Source organism: Aulonocara stuartgranti (genome assembly GCF_965226115.1).
Source record: "Aulonocara stuartgranti genome assembly, chromosome: 1".
Lineage (NCBI taxonomy): Eukaryota > Metazoa > Chordata > Actinopteri > Cichliformes > Cichlidae > Aulonocara > Aulonocara stuartgranti.
This window is the reverse complement of record NC_138939.1, coordinates 29,906,938-29,923,749: the sequence shown is the minus strand read 5'-3', so window position 1 is coordinate 29,923,749 and position 16,812 is coordinate 29,906,938. Positions and strand designations below refer to the sequence as shown.

The 16,812-nt window shown below is 39.3% G+C and overlaps 1 long non-coding RNA gene across 1 annotated transcript; it reads right to left on the bottom strand.

Moving 5' to 3' along the window:
• Positions 1–11,101: 11,101 nt before the first annotated feature.
• Positions 11,102–16,430, bottom strand: LOC309702208. The gene is made up of 5 exons (XR_014275396.1): positions 16,233–16,430; positions 14,991–15,042; positions 12,833–12,988; positions 12,493–12,588; positions 11,102–11,190 (listed from the first exon to the last, which is right to left on the bottom strand). It is a non-coding gene; the product is annotated as an uncharacterized lncRNA (long non-coding RNA).
• Between the last annotated feature and the right edge of the window lie 382 nt (positions 16,431–16,812).

Here is a 16,812-nt window from a genome sequence, read left to right as displayed (position 1 = left end):
TTTAGGTGTCACATTGAAGTCAAATAGGTGAAAATGGTTTATAAACGAAACAAAAACCATAAAAAGGATGTATTTACAAAAGTATATAAGAGCTTAACAACAACAGATCCTGTCACATACTGCAGAATATTCAAATGAATTTATTAGGCAAATCTGTTCAACTAGTTTTTTGCATTTGGCCTGGTTTTTCAAAAACTGCAAAGTTGAATGTTGAATGTCCACCTTTCATAGTTGTTTGCCTATCCAGCTCAATGGTTTACTGCCAACCCTGGATGGTAGGGTCAGTATGGGTCCGTCCTTGTATCAATGTTTCAGGATAGTGATAGTGATGAAACGGTGTGGAGAATCTTGGCACACTTTTGGCCCCTTTAGTCTCAGTTGAGCAACATTTAAACCACACAGCCTATTTGAGTATTGTTTCTGAGCATGTCAATCTCACTGATGGCTACTTTCAGAGGAAAATGCACCACATCACAAATGTCATATATTCCCAAACTGGTTTCTTCAGCATGACAATGAGTTGTGGCCAGAGTTGTGGCCATCACAGTAATCAGATCTCAATCTAATAGAGCATGTAGAGGAACGGGAGATTTACATCATGAATGCACAGCTGAAAAATCTGTAGAAACTGTGTGACGCCGTCATATAAATATGGAGCAAAATCTCTGAGGAATGTTTCCGGCATCTCGTTGAATCAATGCCACAACTAATTAGCACAGTTCTGTAGGCAAAAGAGGGTCCCAGAGTCACTACTAGCAAGGTGTTCCCAATGAAGTGTCTGGTGAGTGTGTGTTATTAATACATAGTGAAATCAACCAAATTAAGACACAAAGGCAGAAATAATTCTCAAAAATGATCTTGAATAATGAACATTAAATGCTAAGTATTCCCTATGAATGACATTTTCAAAATCTGGTCAAAATTCACCAATATGGTGCTGCAGTAGCGTGGAACAACGCAGCTGGTAAACAAACAAGCAAAAGTAATGGTATCTTGTGCTGAAAATAGTTGTGACTAAAAATCTTGATAGATTTTGAATGACTGATAATTCATGATGATGTGAAAGGAACGTTTTAGTGCTGTTTTACCCAAAATAAAAATGGTTTAAGAGTTTTTAATGGTGGTTTCCAGAATGTACAACAACAGACAATGTTCAAGGCCAGTTTTCCAGAGATCAGGTCAGCATTCAGGTGAGTATTTCCATTTATCCAACACAGGGTTAATGCATCTAGTTTTTCCAAGAGCGGTAAATCTCTGAAAGAGACAGAACAAGACTGGCTCAGGCAGGCACATCAACAGGTTTTCTGCAAGGAGGAAAAAGACAAACACATAAGTATAAAGCACGTGGACATCAGGATAATGGGTGAATTTAAGCAGAGTAGAACCTAATACTGTTTATCTCTGTATGCTTGTTCCAGCAGAGATATCCTGCTGGAGTTTCTCCATTCCCCTGGCTGATGGACACAAGATGTTTACATCTTGGTCAACTTACCAGAAAAATCACAACATGATATCAATGACAGCTCTCTTCATCAAGTTATCAAGCATAAGAGATTATAAGGACACATATTAAAGTACCCTGGCTTCAACTAAAACATTAGAAATACTCTTTGCTTTCACTTTATTACTCCTGAGTATCTGATATTGGTTTATTTGTAATATCAGCTTGCTCACCAGCATCAGTGGTATTTCAGAAATTGCATTTGTGAAGTCATTTCTAAAATGTTTTTTTCTAAGGCTGAGGCTTTTCAGTTCTTTTTTAGATTGTTAATAAAAATGTATGGCTCATTCAAGTAATACCAAGTGTAGTTAAATCTATAATTTTCTGTCTATAATCAAATTTTAGTGCTTGAACAATCTAACAGCTTCAACTGCACTAAAGAGTAAAACAGTAACATGTGGATTATTAAACATTTGTCTCTCTCTTCTAACTCTCTGTTAGTAAACAATTTAATTCAACAAATTAATTTACTCTGCCTTACAGAAAAATGGTTACAGCGGGATAATTATATTAATTTAAATTAATTAACACCCTCAAGTTGTACTAGGCGTCAGAATCCTTGAAGGACAGGTCAAGGAGGAGGAGTAGCAGCAATCTTCTCCTCCACCTTATTAATCAACCATAGATCCAGACAGAGGTTTAACTAATTTGAAGGCCTGACTCTTAGCCTTTTCCACCCTATTTGGAAAACTCAAAAACCTGTTTAATTTGTTGATATCTATTGTCCACCCAGCCCTTACTAAAAGTTTCTATTTCAGGCTTTTTTTTTATCTGATTTAGTGCTCAGTTCAGATAAAATAATTATAGGGGGAGCTTTTAACAGCCATGTAGATGCTGAAAATGACAGCCTCAACACAGCATTTAATCTATTATTTGATTCAATTTTCTTCTCTTAAAATGCAAAAGAGCCCACCCACCTCTTGAATCACACTCTGAATCTTGTTCTGACATACGGGATAGAAAGTGAACAGCATTCTCTGAATGTTGCTTTTGTCTGATCGTTTCTTAATAAGATGTATATGTACAATAATGGATTACACATTAGTGAGGAACACATTTCACTACAGTAAATATCTTTTTGAAAGTGCTGTAACTCATTTTTAGGATATAATTCATTCACTGTTATCGTCAATGCCATGTACCAACACGGTGCAGAGCAGCTACTTGAACTTTACTCCCACAGAGGTCGATTAACTTGTTAATAGTTTTACATCTTCACTCTGTACGAATCTGGATACTGTAGCTCTTCTGGAATAGAAAACCTCAAATCAGAAGTACTTGACTTGATAGTTTCAAGTCTCAAATGTGCACCTTACAGTAGATCATTCGTAAGTTGGAGAGGAAAATGTCATATCACTGATTTACAAAATGATCATTTAACCTGGAAAAAAAGTTTGTTGCTCTATAAAAAAAAAAACCCTCCATAATTAATCACTGATTGAAGAAAACTGAAGCCAGGCTGACAAAGAGTCAATGTTCTGCAGAGCCAAGCATGTCTTTAACCTTAACTAGTAATGGCTTCAGCAGTTTCTTCACAAATAAAATTTTAACCTCTACAGAGAAAAATACTCGAAACCACCTCACAGACATAACATAACCACAGCTACTTTCAATAACATTGATATTTATTTACAGTTTCTCGCTGATTCGTTTTTTGGAGTTAACTTCAATAGTTACTTCTGCCAAACCATCAACATGTCTTTTACATAATAATAATAATACATTAGATTTCTATAGCACCTTTCAAGAAACCCAACATCCCATTCCTACAAGATTGCTCCACAAAGTCCTACCATCAACTAACATTTTCAACCTTAAATATGATCAATCTATTAATAGGGTACCACACGCCTTTAAGGTTGCAGTAATTAAAACATTACTTTAAATGCCTTCATTGACACTTATAACTATCTAGCATTTAGCTAATTGAAGTAATTTTTACCCGAGATATGTCCTTCAATGTGCAAATAAACAAATACAGGACTGTTCTTGCATATACACAATATCACTAAAGTTACAAAGATCCTGTCTCAGAGTGATACTAAAAACTAGTTTAAGCATTTATTATCTGTTGGACTATTGTAATTCATTATTATGAGGTTGTCCTAAAAGCTCCCTGAAAAGTTTTCAGCTGATCCAGTGCTGACAGGGACTAAAGACAGAATATATTTCTCTTGGCTTGGCTTCTCTTCATTGGCTCCCTCTTAAATCCAGAATCAGTGGAACCAGCTCCCAAATTAGATTTGGGAGACAGACATCCTTTCTCACCTCTTTTCACTCGCCATGCATTTATACACCACTCTGCATTTAATCATATTATTATTATTCCCTGTCTAAATATATTATTAATATAATATATATATTATATATCTCTAACAATATATTAATATATTATAAATATATTATTAATCTCCGGCTCTCTTCCACACTGTCTTTTGTCCTGTTATCCTCCCCTTACTGTGAAGATAGCTGCCCCTCTCTGAGCCTGGTTTTGCCAGAGATTTCTTTCTGTTAAAGGGGAGATTTTCCTTCCCACTGTCGCCAAATGCTTCCTCATAGGTAGGTCAGTATGTGACTGTTTGTATGTGAATAACTTTATGCATTAACATGTAGTTTTTTTTTAACTATGTATTTGTAAGTTTATATAAACATATATCGTATGTGGACAGTAAATGCATGTTTACATATTTTTTGTCATTTAGCAGTCCATTTCACTTTTACATTAATACCTTTAGTTTCTTGTTGTTTCCAGTTCAGATGGCAAAAACAATGCATACTCATAGGGAGAATGAAGCCATGCGATTGATAAGTGTGAATTTGATAATCCATGAAAATAATATGCATGCGTGGACTGTATCTTTACAAAAACTGTGACTTTGCATGTCTTTCATACACTCCACAGTCATGACACACTCCCAGCAGATGTTTTTAACTTTATTTTCAGAATGAGACCTTGTTACAGGCCTGTGTGGGTCTACACAGACTGGGACCTAAACTAAATTTCGACGGAGCCAGAAAATCAAAGGTGTTAAAAAGCAACGAATTGTTTCAGGGTCCTGTTGTTGCCCACACTCCATCAAGCTATCAGGACTTCAGAATGATGCCTTGTTGTCTTTAAACCATATGTACTTATCTTTGTATTCGCAAGCGCCTTTATTTGGTTTTGTTTCATGTTTTAGCTTTTTCATTCATTCCCTTTACAAAAGATGTCGATTCAGTGAGGCTAATTGATTAAATAGAGATCATATGGCATACTGGCAGGATGATTATAACTAAAACACCGTCTGAGAAAATGTTTTTAATACATTGAAATGAAGATAAAAAATTATATTAGCAAAACTGATATGGAATAATCTTGAAATAGAAAAATCTTTATTGTGGTCGATACAAGTACAATAAAATTTAGACTGTTTTTGCAGGATTGTGTTAGTCTGCCTGATGACAAAAGGTCAAATAGAGAGTGCCCTGGGTGTGAAGTGTCTGAAATAACGCTGCTGACCTTCTTACTCAGACATCCTTTAAGTGTGGGAGTTCCAAGGCCACCACACATTGTACAGTCTTCATACTTTGTTGTTCCTTCAGCTGAGCAGCTGTGCAGTGTCTGCACCCCATCATGATGTTGTTTGTGCAGATGCTCTCAGTGGTGGTTCAGCAGAAGTTCAGCACAGGTTTCTGGGAGAGCTGCACTTACTTCAGCTTCAGCTCCTTAGGAGGAACTGTCTTTGTTGGGCTTTTTTGACCAGGTTTAAGATTTGGAGCTCCATATGAATGGACAAGTTGAGTCCATGGAACTTTCGTTTATTCACACTATCTACTACTTTTTTGTCTATAGAAAGGAGGAGGTGGGCTGAGCTTCCTGTTCTTCTGAAGTCTATGATTAACACTTTGGTCTTGTTGGTGTTAAGCACCAGGCTGCTCTTCCCAATCAGCCAAGTGCATCTGCGAGCAGTTTGTCATTGCCAGTCACCAGGGCCCTATTCCAGAAGGCAGGTTTAGCTAACAACTCTGTTTCAGAAAGAGAGTTAACTTGGACTCTGAGCTCGTTACTGAGGTAGCGAACTCTGTGAACCTTAGGTTGCTATCAAAGTGCACAGACGAGTGAATTAAAGTTGCAGAAGTTTACATTTTTAGAAAGACTGAAATCCCAAATTTATCCTATTTTGCTACTTTGAACAGTTTTGCAGTCATTCAGTTGAAATTCATGTTGAAATGTGCTCAGCCATATAACATCAGTCAACATTTTGAAATTTATGGTGCTGAAATTCAGGGTCTGAGGCTCCACATATTTTCTACTGAAAATCACCAAAATCGGTCTCAGTGGCTCAACCGGAAAATATCATAGCCTCTGTAATGGGTCAGCAAACTGTCCAGTTGCATGGCTGGATGGATCCAAAAGGGACAAGGATCACAGATTCAGGTCAGGTTTTCTGTATTTAAGCATTTTATTCTCACCCACAAATTTTATTATAGCCTTGAACAGATGGGAGAAGAGGGTGAACAGTAATGGGCAAAGAGGTGCACGTCCTCAGCTGACTTGCTGGTGGAAGTTTAAAACCTGTGACCGTAATGAGGAAACCTCAGGCTTTGTAGTTCTGCAGAAAGGGTACGCTGCCGAGGAATCGAACCCGGGTCGCAAGAATGGGAATCTTGCATGATGCCACTACACTAGCAGTGCCTGTACTAGTGGGCCATAGCTATATAAAATAGCATGCATGAGGTACACCTGGAAGTTAGTGTTTGTCAGTTTGGTCAAATATATGACCACGGAATAAACTTGAGGTAGACAAGTGAAAATACATTTACATTTATGAAGAATGTCTTGTCTACATGAGTCTAAAACATGTAGGTAACATGTGCTGGAACACCTGCTCTGACTTTCTTAAACATTTCTCCTCTTGAATACCCCGACATTTTAATAAAATCACTTTGAAACAAAAGAAACCTGTGAATTTTTACAACACAATAAAAATGGATAATTAAAAATACAAAAGGATCATGATAATAATGATAATAATAACTGCTTATAGTTACTATTTGGGCCTCTGTAGAATTGAAAGCACCCATCTTTCTATATTACACTAATTCAGACTCCATAGGCTACACCTCAGGCTTTAACCCTTGCTCTGGTTTCTGGTTTGCATTCCTGTATTTTTGCATTTAGCCATGTTATTTGTGGCTCATTAAATTATGATTTACAGTCAAGTGTGACAAATAATGTGGCCCAGAAGGGTTTTATATTCTGTTGTCCTATATACTGGTACGCCTTTTCAAATTTAAATAAATAAGAAATCCTGTTGGTGTTTTAGTGTTTTAGATCTGAGAGTGCATGATGAACTGAATTTTAATAACTGCTCAGTGGAAAATGTGATTGGTGTATGTTAGTGTTTGTCTTCATCTGTCAAAGCCGGGTCTGTTTGACTAGAATAACGAAAACATCTTTGCGATCCTGTACAGGGCCTTTAGCATGACTTTTCCAACTTCAGTTACTTGGTCATAATAATGCATGCATGCGAATTAAATGTAAATAATTTCCCCAACCAGGATAAACTTTTATAGATTATTTTTAAAACCAGAAAATTCAATTCAATTTTATTTATGCAGCGCCAAATCACAACAACAGTCACCTCAAGGCACTTTATACTGTAAGGTAGACCCTACAATAAATAAATAAATAAATAATATTTGAACAAATATAAATGTAATGGTGCACATAGTATGGGATTGGGATGCAATGTACAAGATAAAACTGAACAGAAGGAAATATGTGTTGTGTAGGAGTAGGTTTACCACAAGAGGGAGGCATTTGTTAAGGTAGCGAGCATCAGTAGTCAGTAAAGGGGACATTGAAATGTAATTGGCTAGTAGGCATTAACTTTCAAGATTGACAGGATTAAAGAGCAAAAACAGAATTAAAACCTCACAAACAGGCTCATGTCTAAAATAAAGCGTCAATCATCCGTTTGAATTAGTCTGACTACAAAGAGCAACTTGCATCTTCTTCATCTGTCTTTAATTAATCACAAAACTCATCTTGTTTAATGACATGTGGTTTAAAGAGGTGAGGCTAATAGTATGTTGCTGTATTTATGGCAAACGGACGGCAGAGAGGAACAGCTGCTAAAGGAGCAATCCTGCTCTTCCACTTTTCTCCACATGGAAGCACTTTATGCCCGCAGTAACCCCGAACTCAAAAGCTGGCTCATGGTAGCTGCTGCGTGAAGTCTTCTCCGTGATGTTTCTTCTTTGTCAGTTTTAATTACCTCCTCTCCCACCAGCAGCTGCCTGCAAATTCAACAGAATAAAACTGAACAGACCCGATTAGACTAAAAGTTTTCCTCTGTTGGAGTTTGGCAGCTTTCCTGTGCGGCAACCTGATGTTAAGATGCGGAACTCAGGCAGATGTGCTCAGATGGGTGAAGCCAGAACAGCTGCTGTCCTGTCTAAATATCACTTACAGTCTTTCTGCAGGTAAAATGACACTGAAGAAACTGGGAAAAAATACATGAATCTTGAGAATAGTGCACTTCACAAACAGCAATATGCAGTATTGGTCATGTGATAACACTGCTCTTTCACACTATCAGTGTTGCTGTAGGTTTAGGTTAGCCCTGTCCATGGACACGTCCTTTAAAACTGTCCACTTTGGCATGTTGACTGTCACTTCCTGCTTTTTTTCCTTTCTCCCAAAAGGATTACATCTTTATGGTTACTGTGAGTCATGCAGCTGTTATTTTCACTTCAATATTTAAATAATGTTTGGTTAAACTGGTGAGAAACTCGGTGCACACTTATTATACACCCAGCCTGAGTTTACACAGTAAACACAGCACAGATATTAAATTTGCTATGCAAAGCTAACAGAGCTTCAATAAAAGGGATTAATTTTGAAATGCTAATCTCTGGACTATTTCCAATTTGAAGTAAAAAACAAATTTTTTGTTTAATCACTTACTAAAGCTTTGTCAGTAATGGATTATATAAACATTTTCTCTGTTACTGGTCTCACTGCGCAGGATCATTTTGAAGCACGCTATAAAGAGCAAAGTGTCTTCTGGAGCTTGGTGGCGACTGCTCAGTGCCTGCTGACTGGGTAATATGTGTAAGCCCTACAGCTAAGGGTGATGCAGTGGGTAAAGTGATATTAGTGGGGCAACTAATGCCATCAGTGTTTCTTGATGTAGTGGATTACATTCCTTCTCCATGTGAATTAGATCCCTTTTAAGAGCCACATTTAGCTGTTGTGGTGAAGGAGAGTGCAGAGGGTTTTTTTGTGGTTTGAAGCTTTTTAGGAGCATCTGGTGCCTTTAAAAAAATCTTAGGACCTGCTTCATATCTATAAAAAAGTTCGCTTCTTGTACCTGCTGCAAAATTAAACTGTTCTCCTGCACGTGCTGGAACAATGGGAGCTGGAACAAAATGAACACTCAAGACCAACCGCGTCAGAAGACATTCATTATTCATGTTAATTGATTCTGGCAGTTTGGAGACAGTACCTTGTAATGCAACACCCATCCAGGACAGGAAGACGATAAACACACACAAATCTCATCTAGCATGAATACAGAGTAGCCTGCTTCCTTCTCATGTGACTCGTTCTTCTCACATCAACCTGGAACTGCGAGGCACCGTGTGAGCCGGAGTATATTGTTAACATTGGAGTGTGATTTGCATCGTCACTGTGCGTATGCATTAATGTTTATCAGCGAATTGGAAGGCAATCCTTATTTTCTGAGAAACTGAACAGAGTTTTTTCTTTTGATTTGAATTTGGAAAAAAAAAGGACTAAACTATTAAAATGAACGAGAACGTTTTTCATGTGAGATCATTTCAAATAATCAGACCCTACTAAATTGACAGCACTCGCAGTGCATGCACTCGTTTGTTGGAAATGGGAAATGTGAAAAAAGAAGGTCACATGCATCTTGATGTAGATGGCAATGCACTCAACATCGTGCCGCAATTAAATTTTAATGAGGCCTCTCCATTCTACTCAACTGGAGATGCTACTGTGCAGACTCTCTCCTCTCCCTCCTTCCATGACTTCGCAGCACCCAGTAGCTTATTTCCACTGGTGTGCAGTGTCAAAACAGACCATATGTGAGGCCCATTGAAGAAGAATTCATCCATGATAGATCAGACTAATGTAGGATGAGATTTCTTTTGTATTGTCAATGTGAGATCCAGTACAGGTAATGGAAGATTTTCAGCCTATTTCTCAGTCACTGAGAAAATGTGGAATACAAATGAAGGCAAAAAATATTCACATTCACCTGCGTCATGATTTTCAAATCCACTCCTGCACTCTAAGAACTAAAACTGATAATTACTTAAATATTTTGGTGCAACACTTTTACACTCAAAAATAATGAGTAAATGCAAAAACAATCACATCTCTTAAATACACCTTATTAATTGAGTAAATCCAACTAAAATGGAATAAGTTGTTATGAACAATTAAAGATGTTACAGTAACATACAAAATTGAGTAAATACAATTGAAAATCTAAGTTAAAACAACAGTAACCAAAAGTTCAAACTACATAAAATATTAATTAGGAAATGCTGAAATGCTTGGCACATTTAACCTACACCATTACAATTATTTGTTTTTAAATAATGGTGCAATTTACTTAATATTTTTAAGTTAATTTAAGCAAAAACGTTAATTACAATTAAGTGTTTATTTTATTTATACACACACACACACACACACACACACACAGGAAAAAAGAACCACGTCAATTCAACATTGTTCACAATGATTTATTTTAAACAGCTTTTTTATGAATCACACATTTAGCAGATTCCTTCTCTGAACACAGTGAGCTGAAATCTGTTCTACATTCAGTGGATAAAACTTGGATAAAATTTCAGTCACAACAGCCTTATATAATAAAATTGCATCCAAATTGGCATGCTTGATAAAACTCTGTAAAACTGGCATATTGATGCTAACAACAAGAAAAATGTACCTGCCATACAAAGAATAAAAGTGGCTCAAGTGAACGCAGTGCTTTACCTTTTCAGAAAAGGTCAAATGACAAAAATAAAATTAAGATCCCAAAAAGATATAAATCCTGAAAAAAAAAACCCATTTGCACTGTGACATAGTTTTTGAACATCTTATTTTGATTCCAAAAAATTGGGAAGATTATAACTAAAGAGTGACCAAAAAACATCCATAATGATACTCTACCATTTACACCTTAATGTGAATCTGGAAAGTTAATACAAAAACACAGTTTATGGTACAAACATTATTTATGAACAGGAATGTCAAAACAATGTAATGTCGCAACTGAACCTTTTGATGAGCATTACATGTCACTTAACAAGTCTAACACTTTAAGAACAGCCCTGTGAAATTTTGTCTACAATGAACAGAGGTCATTTTTCAGTCTTTGAACCTTGACAGAAAGGTTTCCTGGATCCAGCTCCATGAACACTTTTCGAAATGCTTCAAATGTGCATTTGAAATTCTTGGGGTATTTCAGATCCAGAGCATAGCACAGTCCCAAAAGATAGCAACAGGCTTTGCTCAGATTCCCAAGTTTGCCCAGAACAGTAACGCCTTCAATAACAATACCCACATTAGTAGGTTCGCCTGACCTGTCTTGATTCTGCAGCAGGTAAATCTTCATCACCTCCTCAGCCAAAGCCTCTTCAACAAAGACAGCATCAGCACCGTCCTTTAAAAAGAGAAACAACTGTTTTAAGCTCACATATTTCCAAACATTGAAACAAAAAGTTTCATTTGTATGACATCACCGGTACTCATAATATGTAGACACTGTGCTCCAAAATCTTATAGCAATAGCAAATGCAAATGCTATTCTTTTGTATGCTTTGAAGTGTTTTTTTTTCTTTAGAACAGTATCTTAAAACTTTTCTATGATCTCACAAGCTAAAATAAACTACCGTAATTGTCGGGCTATAAGCCGCTACTTTTTGCACAAGCTTTGAACCCTGCGGCTTTTAGTCAGGTGCGGCTTTTCTCTGGATTGTCCATGATTTTTGTCATATCGTAAGATTTGTTTTGTTTGTTCCGCTGTTGCCTGGCGGAAGGGCATGTGATCAGACACACAGTATCGGGGTTCAAGAGTGGTATGTTGGTCACATGTCCATCCGCCAGGCAACACAGTGCCGTACAAGTAGCGCGAAAAACAAACTTCAAAGTAGCGCTACGCGTTCAGCGGGAGGCGTGGATGACGAGCGGTGATAAACTTGCGAAAAGCAAGTTATGCTCAATTCCACCGGTGGATTCTGACAGCGTGGAAAAGTGTGAAAACATCCACGATCACCAACGGATTTGAAGGGCTGGACTGCTGCATGATGGAGAGGAGGACACCGCCACGGCCCTTCTGAGGGTGTTCGACTCTGACACTGACAATGAGGATTTCTTTGGTTTTGAAAGTGACAACGAAGGAGAGAAGCGGAGAGTGGATGACGAAGCCATCCTGAGCCTGTTCGTTTCCGACACTGGAGGAGAGGACTTTGGTGGTTTCAGTGCGCAGGAAGAAGAGAAAGATGGTGAATGACTGACTTTTCTTCTTGTTAAAGCCGTGTCGCTGCACCTGAGCCTAAAAGGTAGTCTGAATCTATTTTTTTGGTGTGCTGCAGGTTATTGTTATGTACTACATTTGTTACTCATTTATGAAGCACAGTACATGTGTCCTACTTGTAATTACCGCTACTTGTACATATACCTAAAAAGTTATGCAAATATGTACCCATAACTTGTTTTTCAAGATATTAATAAAAGGGGTGTGTCTCCAAACAGCCATCTCTTTCCTGACAATTCCCTTTGTGCATATTCTCTTACATATGATGAGTCAACATTGAAACACCTGCGGCTTTTGGTCAGGTGCGGCTAATGTATGTACAAACCAGGATTTTCCCCTGATTTTAGCTTGTGCGGCTAATATTCAGGTGTGCTTTGTAGTCCGGGAAATACGGTACTAATATTCCTAAAACAGATTTATTGCACCAACCTCAAAGGTTTTGATTAAGGCACTTGGATCCTCTCCCAGATGGTCAATGAAACATCTGATGATGACTTCTCGTTTTTTCTCGATGGAATTTCCACTCTGTAAAACAGGAAGTCTCAACTGAGGCAAAATTTGCACATTTAAAACATGACTTACCATTTCTAGCTTAAACATAACTATTTTTTTTCTGTTGTTGACCTGTTTTCACACCCACCATCAAGGTAAGAACACCTGTGGAGCTAAAATATTGAACAGAAACCTAAGAAAAGCCGTTTTTAGTGGAAGGGCCTCTTCAATGCTGTGTTGGAACGTTTTTGTGGTTAGAAAATGCAATCTTCCTTACCTGAAGCAGAAGGTTTAACTGTGCCCTGTGGCGTTGTCCAGCAGCACCTTTCTTGGCTTGAAACAAGGACAGGAGTTTGGATGAATACAAGTCCAACGATGACATGAACTTTGGTTCAAGGTTCAGGGTCGTGATCCTATGAAACGCTGCACTGACCTGGATGGGAGAGGACAAAAAATCTGAAGGCCAAAATTCTGATTCAATCAAAAAAAATAAATAAAAAAATAAAAATCTACCATTTTTTGCAACCTGGACCTTATTTTCTAACATGCAAAAGATTAATTTACACATCCAGACATAAATCCATATAAGTGGAGTTGTTCAGTATGCAGACTAAACCCTCAACATAAAGTATTATCTTCCACTAAGCTTCTAAATTTTATGTTATGAATTGCTTGCACTATTTCCCTGTGAGATTGTATAATCTTAGAGGGAAGAGGCGGAGCCAGGTTGCCCTCTGAACCATCGTCTGCCAGGCAGCGATGCGAGAGGAACACACCGCTGAAGTGGCGCACATATTCAGAATCGTGTCAGCGGCTTTACAGAGAAAGCCTTTCAGCTCCTCTGGCAGCTCTGCTTCCTCCACCTTCCTGGAGATGACAAACGCTAGCAAATCAGTGTTGTTAGTCAATGCAGCTGACTGAACAGTGCATTGATGTGCGCGATCAGTGAACCTTGCTATCAGCTGGTCAAGTTTGGCGGGATGGGCCGGTCGCTGTCCAACGACCTTGGTCATTTTGGTGCCGAAAACTGAAGCGAGGCTCGGCTCCAGAGGGGGAACAGGCGGAAAACTCCGGTCTGTGAAGCCCTCTGTGAAGCCCTAGGTAGAGACCGGCGCTCTAATCTTCGCTGGCTCTGCTGCTGCCTCAGAGAGGTTGGTCATCATCCCTGGGAACTGAGGCCAGATGGGATCTGGGCAACGAGAGTGAGTGGAGCCATACCTTCCCGCCAGATCATGGCCTGTATTTATATAGCGCTTTACTAGTCCCTAAGGACCCCAAAGCGCTTTACATATCCAGTCATCCACCCATTCACACACACATTCACACACTGGTGATGGCAAGCTACATTGTAGCCACAGCCACCCTGGGGCACACTGACAGAGGCGAGGCTGCCGGACACTGGCGCCACCGGGCCCTCTGACCACCACCAGTAGGCAACGGGTGAAGTGTCTTGCCCAAGGACACAACGACCGAGACTGTCCAAGCCGGGGCTCGAACCGGCAACCTTCCGATTACAAGGCGAACTCCCAACTCTTGAGCCACGATCATCAGATGGGGGTGGAGCAGGCTGAGGGACGGGAAGTTCCTTCTCACCAGCTGCCTCCTGGATGATGCCAGGCAGATCCAGGAGCAGCGCACCAACAACTGGGAGCGGTGTCCTTGCCGACATGTGAAGGCCAGGGGTGGATGAGCGTCGGCTCATCCACCCTTCTGTCACCAGGCTGCCCAGCTGGGAGGCAGTGGAGCTGCCACCACTGCCGTTTTCCTCACGGTGGGTGGAATCATCCAATTCCGGCCCACCATCGAAGAACTCGATGGCTTCTTCCAGCGAGTGCCTCTCTTAGTGGGAACGCCTCCTCAGCATCAGCCTTGAAAAAGGCTGACCTCCGCTGCTTTTCCTCTGGCGGGAGGAGCTAACAGGAGCAGCAATAGGATTAAGGTGTGAGGGCAAGGTCCGCATGGTGAGGACCGAGGCAGCCCACGCAGACGGCATGTCGGTCATACGACATTATGTAGCCAGTCTGGCAGGATGGACACAGACGGATGGTCTCGCTGGACATCTTCTGGCTGGCTGAAGAAAAACGGTAGAGCCGATTTCCTGGTCTCACCGTAACTTATACTAGACCAGGGTGAGGCCCACACAGCAGGTGGGCGTGGACTAAAATACTTCAGTGCTGCGCGCACAAGGGGAATACCCACTTAAAGGGCTGCGCCTATACTCATGGTGACACTGGATGACAGGCCATGAACTCATCAATATATTTACCGAACTGAAAAATTCTCAAAATTTAGATTTGGCATTTGTATGACTAAAATAACCCACCACAAAACCAGTATAAATATTTAGGTGGTATCACCATCCACTACTCAGCTTGTATAAAACAATATCATATCCTTCCAAAATTTAACACATCAAGTCCTCTGAGTAAAATTACCTGCTTTACTTTGTAGTTGATGCAGATTTTTTTCCTGGTGGTGAAGATGGTGCTGAAAAAATACAAATCAAAACTTTATCATTACAAAACATGTCACTGAGTAATCTGCCATAACACCAATCTCTTATAAGAAAGTTTAGCTTGGATTGAAATAAACATTTATTTATGTAAATTGGGAGTAACTAGGCAAGGCAAGGCAAATTTATTTGTATAGCACAATTCAACAACAAGGTGATTCAAAGTGCTTTACAGAGAAACAAAAACAAATAAAAAGCATGATTTAAAATTGATTAAAGCAAGCAAACAAACTAACTAACAAACAAAACAGTATATAAAATCAAAACATAAAATCACAACAGTAGATAAAGTCAGTAGTTAAATGTAAGTTTTGAAATTTAAGCTTAAAAGTGTGGATTTGGTGCTTTATTCAAATGCAGCAGAGAATAGGTGAGTCTTCAACCTGGATTTAAATAAACTGAGTGTTTCTGGAACTATACTATACTAACTATATACTAACTATACTGGAAATGATGGTACTTTTGGCTTGACCAAAAGGACCAAAGCTTTTTTTTTTCATTATTTTCTGGGATCTGAAAGGAAGTAGGGCCCCCAGTCTAAATTTACTTAAGGCCCCATAGTACTTTGGACCGGCCCTGGATGAGGTAATCTGCTGACCCGGGCGGTCCTCTCAGCGTTCTCTCAAAAACTGGCCCTGTTCGGGACAAAGCTGAAAGCAGCGTCTTATATGCTCTGAAAGACCCCACATAGAACAAGAAAGCTAAGCAGCATGGTTACTGCTATGAACTGTTCCGCGGGCAGGTCTTCTTAGTTACCAAAGCCATTGATGACGTCTGTTCATCTCCTCCTGAACAACCTGACAGAGTGAGTCAGGCCGCGTGACTACCGCAGCTCCCGCACCGCGACTCAACAGGGCCATTTTCTAGAAATGTCTGAGCACACCTGCTTTCACGTGGTTCCTAAAATGCCCCCAATTAAACGGTCAGGTCGCTGGTACCGGGACATTCCGGTCAAATTACCCGGAACGCAGATAGCGACTCAGAACGTAAAAGGATAAAAGGGTGCGGTTTCCCGCCGCCTTGACTGGAAGACGGGTTGAAAACTTAAATTAACGTGCACAAACACGCTGCGACAAGTGAGCCACCATGACAAACGCTTTCTTCAGAACATGTTATAAAAGAACGGTGTGGATAAAGACAGCTAATGTAAGAATTGGTCACTTACCTGAAAACGTTACCAAGTCTGCAGTGGATGTGTGTCTGTCTCGTTCAACGTGCAGAAAATCTCCCATGAGGCCATGCTCCTCGCGTGCGGTACATGCCAAAGGTCATTAGTCTTACTCAAAGTTTTAAGTTAGTATTGGGGGACAAAATTATATTGATTTTTGAACCATTAATAATTAAAGTTAAAGACAATGATAAGTATGAATACCAGTGTCTCAGTTATGAGTACTTTCTATGAGATATATTGAGTAGATTTAAATAATGCACCCTGTGTTTCAAATACAGATTTTTTTCTTTTAAATAAACTTGAACAAAAGAGCTCAGTTCAACTCAAAAACTGGTGTTGAAAATTTAAGCATTCTTTTCAGTATTTTCAACTCAAGATAACACTTTTGTGATTTTCAAAGATTTAATCAAGGTCATCTAACTTAGAATTATAATGATATTTACTAAGCCCCTGAATAATTTTTTAGGGTGTGCTTCTGTTTCCTGTAGCTCGCTTTCATGACATTGTTTTAGTCTACAGTGTTTCGCCTTACACTAATACATAGGAATACATTAAATCTCTGCCTCGCATATAG